Source organism: Strigops habroptila, chromosome 10, assembly GCF_004027225.2.
Source record: "Strigops habroptila isolate Jane chromosome 10, bStrHab1.2.pri, whole genome shotgun sequence".
Taxonomy (NCBI): Eukaryota; Metazoa; Chordata; class Aves; order Psittaciformes; family Psittacidae; genus Strigops; species Strigops habroptila.
In genome coordinates, this window is record NC_046359.1 from 32,023,715 (window position 1) to 32,038,008 (window position 14,294).

Below are 14,294 nucleotides of genomic sequence, written 5' to 3' on the forward strand. Positions count from 1 at the left end.
TGGTATATATTTGCATGAGATATGGACTCCTGACAAGTAGAATTAAGATCGTTGTCTAATGAATTCCAGTCTTGGTTCAAAAGGCTTGAATTTGGGCAGATAATATTTGTCCAAGACACAAGCTTCTCTTCCTACAGGCAACTACATATTCAGAACTACTTGTCTACTTGAGGAAAAAGCTCTAAAGTTAGGATTAGATTTGAAGAATATATTATTTAGTGCAGAGCCATTAGTTACTCTGCCTAAATGTTTGTAGACAACATACTTAGATGCAGCTAATGCCTACATCTTGCTTCAGAGTAGCTTGTATTAGCTTCTGGGATATAATAAATCCACTGGGCCAAGTGCTTGAATTAACATAATAATTAAAGTTTCAGCACATTGTTGTAGGTCACAGCAAGAAAACGTTTAATCTTCCTGCATTCATCTGTGTACATTCAAGGCACTGGGAGGTCTAGGGAGACTGAATTAAATTTGAGTGTATCAGAAACGAGCAGAGTGTTTTAAGAGAAATGTGGAAAAGGTTTAGCTTTGGGAGCTGTTCATAGTTGTTTGTCTTCTAAAAGATACAGCAGAATTGGGTCACTACCCAAGTTACAGCTCATTTGAGAAAGCTTTAGGTGTATAGGAGCCAAAATATGGCATTATCCTGCATCTGCCCATGGAGGGATTTGGGGTTTCTTTGGTTCATAGTTCACTTTCTGTGGTCAGTTGTGATTATAGGAAAAACCATCTGGAGCTGGACTGGAATGGGTGAGCATGGGAGGGATCTGGTAGGTCAGGTGGAAGTTACTCTGCTGTAGGGGGGTGGTACTTTACAAAGCTGCTAGAGTGGTAATTGAAGTGTGCTTTTCCTAACATAATGCCAGGTTTAAACATTGACATTAAGAGGATAATTTAATGTCCTTTTGTGAGCAAAGCCAAGGAAAGTTCAAAATTACTTTGTCCCAGCACTACGCACTTGTCAGGGAAAAATACCTTGATGCTGATTATTGCATCATTGGGAATTAATCAAGATTCAGCTTCTCTTGAAACAGCTTTGAAGATCACAGTAAATTCCCGAATTTCAATAGAATCATTTGCAGTAGGTCTTTTTTTTCTTCTGAAACAGTTCTTTGTCATTACAATGGTAAATGGATTTAGTCATTTAATGGGTTATTTATTATGATACGCATCCACTTGACAAAAAAGCCCAAACAGAGTAAGTGAAGAAGAGTTCTCCATTTGTATTACAGTATTTATTTTGTTTGTATTACAGAATCACAGAATGGTTTGGGTTGGAAGGGACCATAAAGCTCATCTAGTTCCAACCCCGTAGATCATCTAGTTTCATACCTTGCACTAGAGCAGGTTGCTCCAAGCCCCTCTGTCCAGCCTGGCCTTGAACACTGCCAGGGATGGGGCAGCCACAGCTTCTCTGGGCAACCTGTGCCAGCGCCTCAGCACCCTCACAGGGAAGAACTTTTTCCTAATGTCTAATCTAAATCTCCCTCTGTCAGGTTAAAGCCATTCCCCTTTGTCCTGTCCCTACAGGCCCTTGTAAAAATCCCTTCTCCAGACTTCTCGTCAGCCCCTTTAGGTATTCAAAGACTGCTGTTAAGTTCTCCCTGAAGCCTCCTCTTCTCCAGGCTGAACAAGCCCAGCTCTCTCAGCCTGTTTCCATAGGAAGGGTGCCAGCGCAGGCTGTTGTTCCGCTTTTGTTTGTGCTTGCACAAAGAGGCTCATAAAGTAGCCAGAAAATAAAGCCAGGAAGCTTAAAGTTGCCTAAATAACTCAGTCTGTGTTTTTTGTCTTGCAGCATGGTAAAGTTGCTGATTAACTCTATACTGGGGGAGCAGGGAAATGAGAGAGATGTGGCAAAACAGAACAACAAGAGCTGCATGAGGGTGCCCTTGGATCTATCAAGCTGTTGTGATTTTGTGGCTAGCAGACTAGTGAAGACTGCCTGCTTCCACTTATGAGATGGGAATACTTCTATGTGCGTATTGTCTCCATAGCCCCAGACTAATGTACAAACAAATAATCCTCGTATAATAAAATAATCAAATAATCCTAGAGTTAAATGGTTTTACCTCTAAATCTCAGTCTAGGAATCCAAACAAAATGAACACAAGTAGAAGAGAATTAGGAAAGAGTGGACTGCAGGTCTGCAGATTTCTTCTTTAATGACAATTAAGCAGAATTTTAATGATTTTTTTTTTTTTTTAACTTTATATTTTAAACCATTTAGAACTGTACCACTGTTTCTTTTGAATGCTGAGGAATAATATAACCTCAACAATAGTACTGAGGGGTCAGATTCTAATACATTTTAAGCACAGCTTCCTATTAAATACTGTAGCTGTAGGGCTTGCAATCAAAACTCTTAGTGAACCTGTAGGGAGTAGGAGCCTTGGGTACAGGTGACCATGACAGACTGATTTCTTGACAGATGCAGTAATTCCCTTTCTTCCCTGGAAGTTCAGAAAGGTTTAAATAACTTCAGGAGCTTAATAATTGACTAGATGTTTTGGTGATAAATGCTAGTGTGTTTTGTGAGAAGTCTTCAATTTTAATTAATTTGAAGGCATCCAGAGTAGTCATCAAATGGCTTTAGAAGTCCAATGATGTGTACTCAGAATCAAGTCTTGTGTATTGTATATGAAGGGCTTTATTCATTTTTCTCAAGGTGCTATAAAATGAAGAGAGATATTGGAAAAGCAAAACCATATTCGTCAATCCAAAGAAAACACTATGTTGTAGGAGAAGGTTGAATTACTAGCTCATGGAACTTATAGCACAAACACTTTCTGAATGTATATTGATCCTGTCACTCCAGTTACTGCACCATGACATTTTCTTAATGTAATAAATGTATAACCTAGCTGGCCTCTAGGGCTGGCTGTCTAAACAGCTGAGCAGTGATTACAGGGGTTTGTTACACCTAGAGTTTTTGTAGAATTTTTCCTGTACTGCAGTTGCTTGGGAGTTGTCAATCCAGTCATAGTCCTTGCTCTTGACTCCTGTGTAGTTTTGCGTGGGACCAACAGTCAGGTTCAAGCTGTGCAGGAGGAATGAGCCTGTGGCTCCTGCTGTTGTTGACATAGGCTTCAGTCTTGCGTTTTTTTTCCACTTGCAGTTTTTTTTCCTCGTTGGCTAGGAGATAGAGATTTGGTGCAAGGATGCAGACTCTATTACTCTGGCCAATAGCTTACTGGAGTACCAGCAGCTGTGGTGAACCCAGTCTTCATGCCTTGCAGTGCAGAGAAACTTTAGGCTTCGCATGCAATTAGATCAAAGAAAAAGGAAGAGTTGCCAAATCTGAAAATTATGTACTTTGCCTGTCAGTGGAGTATGTCACCTCTTCTCTTTTGAGTGTCCTTTGTAAGGTATGTTAATTTTTTCATTGCGTTTTTTATGTAAGTGTTCTTTGGATGATTACTTTGTTGTTGTTTTCCATTCATGTCCATAAGGCATTGTTGCCCAGAGAAGCTGTGGCTGCCCCATCTTTGGCAGTGTTCAAGGCCAGGTTGGACACAGGGGCTTAGAGCAACCTGCTCTAGTGGAAGGTGTCCCTGCCCGTGGCAGAGGGTTGGAACTGGATGAGCTTGAAGGTCCCTTCCAACCCAAACCAGTCTGTGATTCTGTGAGGCTCTATATAATACTAAGCTTCTGTGCAGTAATAATAAATACTGAAATCTGTTGGACAGTTATTTTAGGCAAATTCTTTAAGAAGTGAAATTCTTATGTAATGTTTCTGAGATACATCAATATTTCTGACAGTGTCACTCTTTCTATCTTTTTTCTATCCTGTCACCTGAGAAATGAGATCTTCAGTTTTGTTAGATGCATGTAATGATGCAAATCTATCAAATTATCTATGACACTGCATGTGTCTCATCATCTTAGGCATATTTATTGCATAAAGAACAGGTTAAAGTATCAGTGGTCTAAATGTTGCTGTCTTCAGTGGAATTTACCAGCAGATAACTTGGCCTGGACATGACAGCAAATCTTTCCTCTAGAATGTCAATACAGCACTGGAGTCCAATTATTTTTATACTCTCCTAATCTTCTTTTCCTTTTACAGTGTTACTGCAGGCTTCTATAAAAAGACTATTGGTAATCTCAGTAGGGAGGCCTCCTTATCAAGCAGTTTCAAAGACTTCTGACTTCTGAAAAAATAAAGATCAGTAGGTAATACTGAATTCATGGAAAAAAAGATAGTCAGGCTTCACAAAACTAAATGTCTAACACGTAATACCAATTATTTTGCCACTTGCAGAAGTTTTCTTGGATTTTCTTAGATTTGATAATGAGACTTTGATAGAGATCTTTTGTATTTTTACAGTACATGGCTAAAATGGTTCCTTAAAGATAAATTTAGATATACCTTTCTTTTAGATATTCATAGATGAGAAGAAATCGGTGTGCACTGCTAAAGACAAGTTAGAACCATAGAATCACAGACTGGTTTGGGTTGAAAGGGACCATAAAGCTCATCCACAGGCAAGGACACCTTCCACTAGACCAGGTTGCTCCAAGCCCCGTCTAACCTGGCCTTGAACACTGCCAGGAAAAATACCTTGATGCTGATTATTGCATCATTGGGAATTAATCAAGATTCAGCTTCTCTTGAAACAGCTTTGAAGATCACAGTAAATTCCCGAATTTCAATAGAATCATTTGCAGTAGGTCTTTTTTTTCTTCTGAAACAGTTCTTTGTCATTACAATGGTAAATGGATTTAGTCATTTAATGGGTTATTTATTATGATACGCATCCACTTGACAAAAAAGCCCAAACAGAGTAAGTGAAGAAGAGTTCTCCATTTGTATTACAGTATTTATTTTGTTTGTATTACAGAATCACAGAATGGTTTGGGTTGGAAGGGACCATAAAGCTCATCTAGTTCCAACCCCGTAGATCATCTAGTTTCATACCTTGCACTAGAGCAGGTTGCTCCAAGCCCCTCTGTCCAGCCTGGCCTTGAACACTGCCAGGGATGGGGCAGCCACAGCTTCTCTGGGCAACCTGTGCCAGCACCTCAGCACCCTCACAGGGAAGAATTTCTTCCTAATGTCTAATGTGAACCTACATCAGTATTATCATGTCAGACTTCTGTAGGTTGCATCAGGGTTAGTATCTTTTCCAGGATAAACCATGTGGAGTTACTTTGAATTCACCTGGCTTTTTTTTTTATCCGTGCTCTGAAGATGTCCCCACTTCCAGTTTTGTTTTTATATCTGGTTGCTGCACACAGAATGGAAATAAAGGAGGTTTTGTTATTAAGGCCTACTCTGATCTTAAACTGTGATGGGCCCTTTCAAGTAGCTGCTGAGGTGTGAGAACATGGCACAGTGTTTGGCTTTGTCTGCCTTTGCCTCTTAGCAGGAATTACAGTGCAATAAGAATGGTATCTGAAGGAGAAAAACTAAGAGGGAATAGTGGGAGTGGAGGACAGCATTGATATAACAGGAAAAGTAATAGGTCAAACTTTCTAGGAAGGTACATTACAGCCTTAAGAGATTATATTATAACTGCACTATTATAACCATCAAGTTTTTATGTATGTTGGAAAGCCATTTGAGTGTTTTATGTGAATTTTGAAATAATCATTTCAGCATAATGTAAAAGTGCTCTGGATTTGCCCTTGAATGTTCCTAACCCTACCTATGCAGGTGGTTGCAGTTCTGTGCCAGTACTATGGGTGTATTTCCTCTGTAAAATACAGACTGTTCAGCTGTCTTAATGGCCATGACCTTGACAGGAGTCACTCTTGTTATACAAATTAATAGTATTAGATTTGCTTCCATTTTAAAATGAACAGTTTGTACCTGTTCTTTAATCTAGATACGTAATTGATTTTTCTTTCTGGAGAAGAATGTTTCTTGTTCTTACCCCAAATCAAGAAGGGTCTGTGCCATGCTAATCACTTAACTGTTTGTGTTGTTTTGTCTGCCAACTATGTTCATAAAGGGAACTTAAACCCAATTTTCATTATTCATGCAGTGATCATCAGGCAATTTAACATTTGGAGGAAGGTAATGTGAATTTGTGCTTCAATTTATTAGGTATTAGAATTCAATACCAATTGAATACCAAAACAAACCAATATAAAACAGAAATATCATTTTCCTCACGAAATGAGAAATTCTAGCTCTGTCCTTCTTTGGAAGAAAAAAAATTATCATAAAAGTTAATAATGGTCAGATTTTACTTTAGATTTTGATAATGGAAAAAACAGAAAAGAAAAAAGCATGTTAGGGATATTTTGGGGTCCATTTTTGATGATTCCTTGGACAGGATATATAAAAATTCATTAAGTATTTACAGGTGAAGTCAGCATATGTGGAAAGAGGAATGGAAGAGCTTTCTGATCCTGTAGCTCGTTTGGATGCATTTGATTTAGTTACTGCTGGGGGTTGAAGGCAGCTGTGAGGATGAGGTGCCAAAAGAAATGCCACGTACACCAGAAGGCGGCATATTGTTCCTGTTACTGCTTCTCATAGAAGACCTTATATAAAGAAATACTTTTTTGGCTGAATGGACCATGTGACAGTGCATTACGATGCTGAAGCTCAAATAGTATTTTTGGCTAGTGGTCTGTCTTTAAAAAGTTCTGAGGTATTTATATATCCAGAATTACTTCTGTTAAAAAAAAAAAAAAAAAAAAAAAAAAAAAGGGTAGGGTTTTTTGTTTGGGGGTTTTTGGGTTTTTTTAGCCTTTGAAACTAATATAATAGTTCTTTAACTTGATTTAAAGAAAAAAAAAATTGTAATGGGATATTAAGATGCAGGCACAAGAGAGACAGCCCAGGACGGGGAGGAGGAACTTGACCTTTCCTGTGCCATCACTCAAGACAGATTGATTTTAAAACTTGCATTTGCAGAGGTTTTATAGGTAGAAAAATCAAAACTATTATTTTTAATATCACAGTGTCCATTTTCCTCCCAATGCTTCTTTCTGTAAGCAGTCTGATACTGAAAGCCTCTGTGCTCTGATTCTTTGAATCTGTGTTTTGCGGCTGAGCTGCAGTGTCAGTGGGACCCTTTACCGGAATCCCTAATTGAGTTTTAAGGGGTAAAACTAGTTTTGTCTGTGGATGCAGAAGTTTTAAGTCTATTTGGCATTTTCCAGTTTATTCTTAATTTAAGAAGAATGCCTTTAAAATGATGATGTCAAACTTTGAGGTTTTGAGTAATTATATGAAAGGCATTATCACTATGATACATATAAACTGCAGGACTTGATAATCTATGTTTAATGATGTGACTGTAGGAAAATGATCCACGTTTTTTCACCTTCTGGCAGTTTAGTATTCAGTGTACGCTAAGACGGCATCCTTCCGAAAAACTCCTGCTCACTTCACTCTCCCTCCCCGTTTGCAGATTTGCTTTTCAAGTGCATACTCTGTGTGATTAAATAAAAGGAACTGAAAATTAGTGAGGAAATTGCATGGTCTAGCCATTTTAGAAATGAATTAAAATTGCTGTTTAGGAAAATGGGGTAATTTATCACTTATCTAGTGTTCCCTGTAAGTCGTTTATCATGAGTGGCAACTATCATCGTTTTAGTCTCATCTGAGATGGTAGGGAGGGATCAGAGGCTTACATTGTGCAAGTTCATACTTCTTGTAATTGGTGACTAATTTAATGATTGTGCTTAAAATAAAACAGGAGCTACAACAGCTTTTTCCTCTCCTACTGCAACGTGATGATCTATATGACTTTGCATCACTTCTACTGTTAAATTCTTGTCAGTTATAATTTTACTTTGCATTTCAGTTTACTTAAACCTATACTAGGTTTACTTATGTATTGGCTACAAGTGGTGCAGACTTTGGTTGCCCAGAGTTTCCAGTTTAGTGTTTGGGTTGTTTTTGAGATTAACAATGTACTGCTAGTGGACTTCATAAACAGAGTCTGTGCTAGTCCAAATTAGTTGCTTAGAATGACTACAAGAAATCTGGAGAGGGGCTTTTGACAAGGGACTGTAGGGACACGACAAGGGCAATGGCTTTAACCTGACAAAGGGGAGATTTGGATTAGACATTAGGAAGAAACTCTTCTCTGTGAGGATGGTGAGGCCCTGGCACAGGGTGCCCAGAGAAGCTGTGGCTGCCCCATCCCTGGCAGTGTTCAAGGCCAGGTTGGACACGGGCTTGGAGCAACCTGCTCTAGTGGAAGGTGTCCCTGCCCGTGGTAGGGGGGTGGAACTAGGTAATCTTGAAGGTCCATTTCAACTCTAACCATTCTGTGATTCTGTGACTAAACAAAGTCTTACTTCTCTTGTCATCTTTTTGAGTGCAGCATTTTCTTGTGGAGAAGGGAATGAGATGTTTCACCACTTCCCTGGATTTTTGGAATGAATAGACACTTGTAGAGCATTTTGCTGCAAGAGGATCATTTAGAATAATAAGCCCTTGAGAAATTATTCCTGACTCCTTCAGAATAAGTTGCACGGTCTTCAATGTTTTGTTCTTATGTTAGGCTAGCCGTGATTATCTCATAATGGACTTGCTTCCTAATAAAGGAGGAAGAAGGTAGTGTAATGTGACTACTAAAACTGCAGGTTATTTTAGAATGCTTTGTGGAGCTTGTAACTACTGGTTTTGTGATACTTGTGTCTTCATCTTGCTGTAACAATAGCAGGTCTTTTCAGACTGAAGGTTCCCATTCACAGTGTAGCTGTTTGCTTTTTACAGCCTGTGAGTGTGACTTTCCTCATTTCCTGATTTATGTGTAATAAAGACTTATTTCTTACTCAAAATTTGCTTATATATTACAACAACAGATTGCACAATGCATTTCTGGGTATGCTGGCAAATCAGATGCTCAAGAAGGGCAATGTTCCTTTTTAGTGTATATTATATTAATAGGGAAGGAAGACAGGGATTTGTATTTATGTGATGGGGGGTATGGGGTGGGAATAGATGGATATTTCCTAGTTCTGGGTTTGGAATTGGGAATCTCATTTTTCTCTCCAGATTGTTCCATTGGAATTTTCTGTGAAGTGTTTTTTAAAGGGTAAGGGGAATAGTTGCTGGAAAGGAACAAACGTGAGAAAGAGAAGGAAAAATGGGAGGAATTTCTATTAAAAAGCCATTGAAGTGAGATAGAAACAGAAAACTGATAGCATGTAGCAACAGTAGTACTTCCAAAAAGGAATTCAATCTAACCGATAAAGTAGACCATCTGTACTCCTTCTGAATTAATAGTTTAAGTTTTACCTTAATTCCATTGGTTTTCTTGGTTTCAGAGTTAAGTCTTTTATTGGTTAAGCAGACAGTAATCACTTGTTTCTTTCTCCATCTGCCTGCGTGATTTGTCTCTGTATGCAATCAAGTTGAGCCTGTTTTACATAATTGGGAAACAAATTAAGGCCGAATTCAGGTACAAATTTGGAAAAAGACTTTATAGTGTTTATAGTTTTTTTTATCTTAAGTTCCGGTGAGTGATCTATTTATGGAAGGGTACAGCCCGGCCTCCTGAAAGAGCAGTGTGCTGAGAAGCCTTGTGTGTGGTGCATCCGGACGCCATTCTAGGTTCAGTGGCACACCCCCTGTGCAGTGAGTATTCCCCTTATATGGAATGGCAAGCTGTTAGTTTGCTATTGCTGTGAAATTTCCAATTCATGTTTACTACAGAAGAAGTTCAGGCTGTCTTGTTTTATTGTATCAGTCACTCTCATTGTTTTTGTCTACATGCTGTTTGATGTGGTCCTCCCTGGTTGCATTGCATTACTTTTCAGAAAAACTTTGTAAATAAGAAGATAGGATAATGGATAAATGTTTGAAGTTTAAATTGCAATGAAATGGAGCACTGAACAGTACATCTGGGAATGTAGTAGGTTCTGGTTTGGTATAATTTATTTATTCAGTCTGTATTTAATGTTCTGAAGATTGAACAGAAGAAACTTGGCTCTTAAGTATCACTGGTACCAACTTATTTTCTCTTTGAAAGGAATTCTTTTGGCACATAGACAGATAAATTGACAGTGCTCAGCAACACTTTGTATAATAATAGATTAGGTTGTTACATGATGTGAGTCCTTGGAATTTAGTTAATAAACTTGTTTTAAGACTCCTGTCTCTTCTGTAGCTAGCTTTGACTTACCCTCTCTAGACACTTTTTGATTTCTTTAGTGTATGGTCCCATTATTGTTACTACCTGTTAAGACCAGAGCATCCAGTCACATGCATGTGATGTACATCAGGTGTGGACACATGATCAAATTATTATGGCATCAGCCAGACCTATTCTGTGATTTAACACTGCCAGGGAGGAGGCTTGATATGTTGTAAAGCTTAACATAGTGCTTACGTAGCACTGTACAATCTGCTGAGACCTGTACAAGTATTTCTTCTGGACATTGGATCAGATTCTAAGGACTTAACCTCCAAAGAAGTGAATGTTTAAACTGTTGTTGACTTCAGTGGGGAACAGGGCAAATCCTAAGTAGGAAAATAGGAAATAGACCCTTTGCACACTAGTGATACTTTAACAGAACATGCTTCTTGTGTCAGTGTGACAGAAAGAGATCACATCTGTCTGGACTGATGAATTATCCATTCTTCAGGATTGTAACTGCTGTAATATACAATAATTTACAGTGCTCAAATTTCAGAACAAAGCCATGTTAAATTCAGTTGTTGGTGTTCATATTATCTTGTGCTTTTCTATGCAGGTAATTACATTTTAGTCATTAAATGAAGTGCAACACTTCATACTGGCTAGAATGACTGCCATGCATTTTTAATGGCTTCTCTAAGTATCATTAAGTGATAATTTTAAAAAACAAACAACCAGCAGTGTGCACAACTACTTATTAATAAAGCCTGTTCTTAATTCACTTTAGAAAATCAACAGAAGTTATGGTATGAAATGGAGCAATAGATTATAACTGCTTCTTTATAGGAAACATTTGAGTGTTTTAGATATTTTTTCAATCTGTCCAATCTAAATACATGCCTTCATATTGAGTAAAATAGTACCTCTGTGTGGTATTAAAGAGTTGTTACAGGGATGGTTACCAGTATTGCCTCATGGCTTTTCTGTCCTGTGGCTGATGGATGAAACGTTTTGGCTGTATGCGGCTCCTGCTCTGTCTGCTGGAAATCGTAGAACCGCCGACTGGTTTGGGATGGAAGGAACTTTAAAACTCATCCAGTTCCAACCCCCTTCACTAGACCTTCCATTAGAAGGTTACACCTTCCACTCAACCAGGTTGCTCCAAGCCCCTGTGTCCAACCTGGCCTTGAACACTGCAAGGGATGTCCCTGTTTATTTTCAGTGGCAAAGCACAATAAAGCTTTGCAACCTGCTTTCCTTTTCTTGTTCTTTTTTTTCTGAATCCTTGCTAGCCTGTACTGAAACCCTACAGCAGCAGAGCTGTGGCTGTTTTACCTTCTATCTTAGCATTTCATACCTGGGTATGGCAAGGCAGCATTGCAGTTGCAGTGTCTAATCACATTCCAAATGTCAATGCCATATTGAGGGCAAAGATGTCTGAGGTTGCATCCAAGTGATCACAAGAGGAAGTTTTAATTTTTTTGTGAGGAATATATTACTACAAATACTGGAGGGATGTGGCGATAGGTTATCACTACCTCCCCTTCCTTCAAATAATTTCTGTATTATGTGTAGTGTGGCCAGTTTAGAGTATTTTCATAGATATTATTTGAATTTGTGCCATGGAGATATCTTCACAGTATAAGGAAATACTTCGTTTTGTTGCAGTACTTCCTCGTAGAAGATACCATGGACTTAATTTCTCTTCAGTCATTTGAAACCAGAAGTTTTCAGGATTTATTATTTCGTAATACCAAGAAGAGTATTTTCAGCTGTCAGATGCCTGTTCAAAACTGTTGTAGTTCTTAGCGGGCAGCACCTACTGGAAAATGAGATGACTCTAGCTGGGTTTGCAGACTGTCTCATTAGCTGCTCAGTCAAGCCCTGTGACCTTTTGTCTGTCAGACATTTATTTCTTTCCTTAGCAGTGAAACTCATCAGAATAAAAGTCAAAGTTCTTTTAACTCTTGCACCAGAAGTGAATTTCCCAATATATCCAAATGTTGCTGAATCATTTTGGTGTTTCAGCCTTAGCTTCCTAAAAGCCATTTACATCAGAAATCTCAGTTTAATGAGTTCTGCTGAAAACATAGTAACTACTGAGAAAAAGGGAAGTGCTGCTGTACCTACAGCTGGAGCTTGCCTGGAGGAGTTATTGGTAAAGCTTGATCCCTATTTGAAAATGAGATGCTGAGATTTCCAGGATCACAAGACATGACAGCTGACCTCCTGGCTGTCCTTGTACTCCTCTGAGCTGGCCTTTCAGCAGCCTTTTAGCAGCCTGTAATTACTGAAATTTAAATGGCAAAGGAAATGGCTGAAATGGAGCTAATCTGGATCAAGAATTGAGCCATTCAGGCAGGGTACCCACAGTTACACAACTGGAAGTTTGGAAGGTGACGTTGTCTTGAATCCCTCAGAAGAGGGTTTGTCTCCTCACTCTGCAATCCAGGGGCATAGTGCTGTCAGATTAGAACCTCTCCCAGTTATCAGAGGTATGGATGTGACCTACCTGATAAGGGTTCATGTTCTGATGCATCCCACTCTAATACTGTCCTGGTAGGGGGTCTGTATCGTAGTCTTGGAATGAATTCTGAAGACCAAATATGTGAAACTCAGTGCTACAAGGTAAAAATACCAAGAACATCCATTATTTGCCTTGGCGAGTGAGCGAAGAGTATAGCTTGGTGGGAAAAGTGTGCAATTAGTTTTTACCCACAGTGTTCGGGTTTTTCGGCCAAAGTATTTCTCTGAAGTGAAATGTTATGCTTGGTTTTGGCTCTTTATTTTTCAGTTTAAAAACAGTTTTTAAGCAAATGAATGCTAGTTTGGTGCTTGTTTAAAATCTGAATGCTTCAGCATAACTTAAAAAAATCATTGAACTCCCCAAACTTCAGATTCAAAATTTGTGTACTGTTGCTGAAATTTGTGATTAAATTAGACCCCCTCTTAATGATGTCTTTCCAGAAATCCTGAAATAGGGTCTTTCCCCACTGAATTTGGGGAAGCTTCATACACAAGTTGATTTTGATCAGCTCACGTGCCAGAGAGGTGCCATAGTAAGGTGGAGGGAAGAACTACAGCTTATGTAACACTTTTTAGGCACCTTGTATGAAGATGATTAAACATGCCATTTAATGACAGTTCTTTGGTGATGTTGCTGAATAGCATGGACCTTCTTATTGAAGCTAAAAGGAGTGGGAAAGAGTTCAAAAATTGAAAGTGGATGCTGCAGGCTGCATAGCATTGGTTAAAGATGGTCACAGTATCACAGGCTGGTCTGGACTGGAAGAGACCTTAAAGCTAATCCAGTTCCAACCCCCTGCCATGGACAGGGACACCTTCCACTAGAGCAGGTTGCTCCAAGCCCCTGTGTCCAACCTGGCCTTGAACACTGCCAGGGATGGGGCAGCCACAGCTTCTCTGGGCACCCTGTGCCAGCACCTCACCTCCCTCACAGGGAAGAATTTCTTCCTAATGTCTCATCTAAATCTCCCCTCTGTCAGGTTAAAGCTATTTCTCTTTGTCCTGTCCCTACATACCCTTGTCAAAAGCCCCTCTCCAGATTTGTCATAAGCCCCCTCTAGGTATTGGAAGGCTGTTATAAGGTGTCCCTGGAGCCTCCTCTTCTCCAGGCTGAACAAGCCCAGCTCTCTCCAGAGAGCTGCCTGTCTCTAGAGCAGAGCTGCTCCAGTGCTTGCAGGATATCTGCAGTGTCCTCTGGACTCGCTCCAACAGCTCCACATCCCTTTTGTGGTGTTGCCCCCAGAGCTGGGCACGGGACTGGGGGGGAGGGTCTCGCTAGAGTGGTATTAGCATTTCTTGGTCACCTTCAGGATAAACTAAGAAAAATAACCTGTGTTACACACATGGCCTAGTAACAAGTCCATCCAGAAAACCCTTTTTGTTTACTTATGCATGCTGACTTGCTCTCCAGCATGGCGCTATGTGCAGCTTTGTGGATTCTTCAACGAATGGTTTGTAGTGTTGGTTTGTTCAAGACCTCAGGACAGTGCACTATGAGAGATCTAGATTATTGATTCTTTTTGAGGTGTCATGGTTTTAGTGAGATTTGGGAAGGAAAAGATCTGGGTTTTAACTGGAATAATGCTTTGGTTTGCACATTCACCAAAATGTTCTGTGCTTAGATGTTGTAGATGAGATTGCCTAAATAACATCAGCACAACTGCTGATGCAGTGTATTTTTTTGAGTTTAATAATAGCCATGAAAATTCTGTAGGA

At 39.4% G+C, this 14,294-nt stretch overlaps 1 protein-coding gene across 35 annotated transcripts in view; it reads left to right on the plus strand.

Annotated features, from left to right (window-relative positions):
- Positions 1 to 14,294, plus strand: part of NRXN1 (neurexin 1) — a 676,494-nt gene that overhangs the window by 201,348 nt on the left and 460,852 nt on the right. The gene's annotated exons all lie outside the window — the stretch shown is intronic.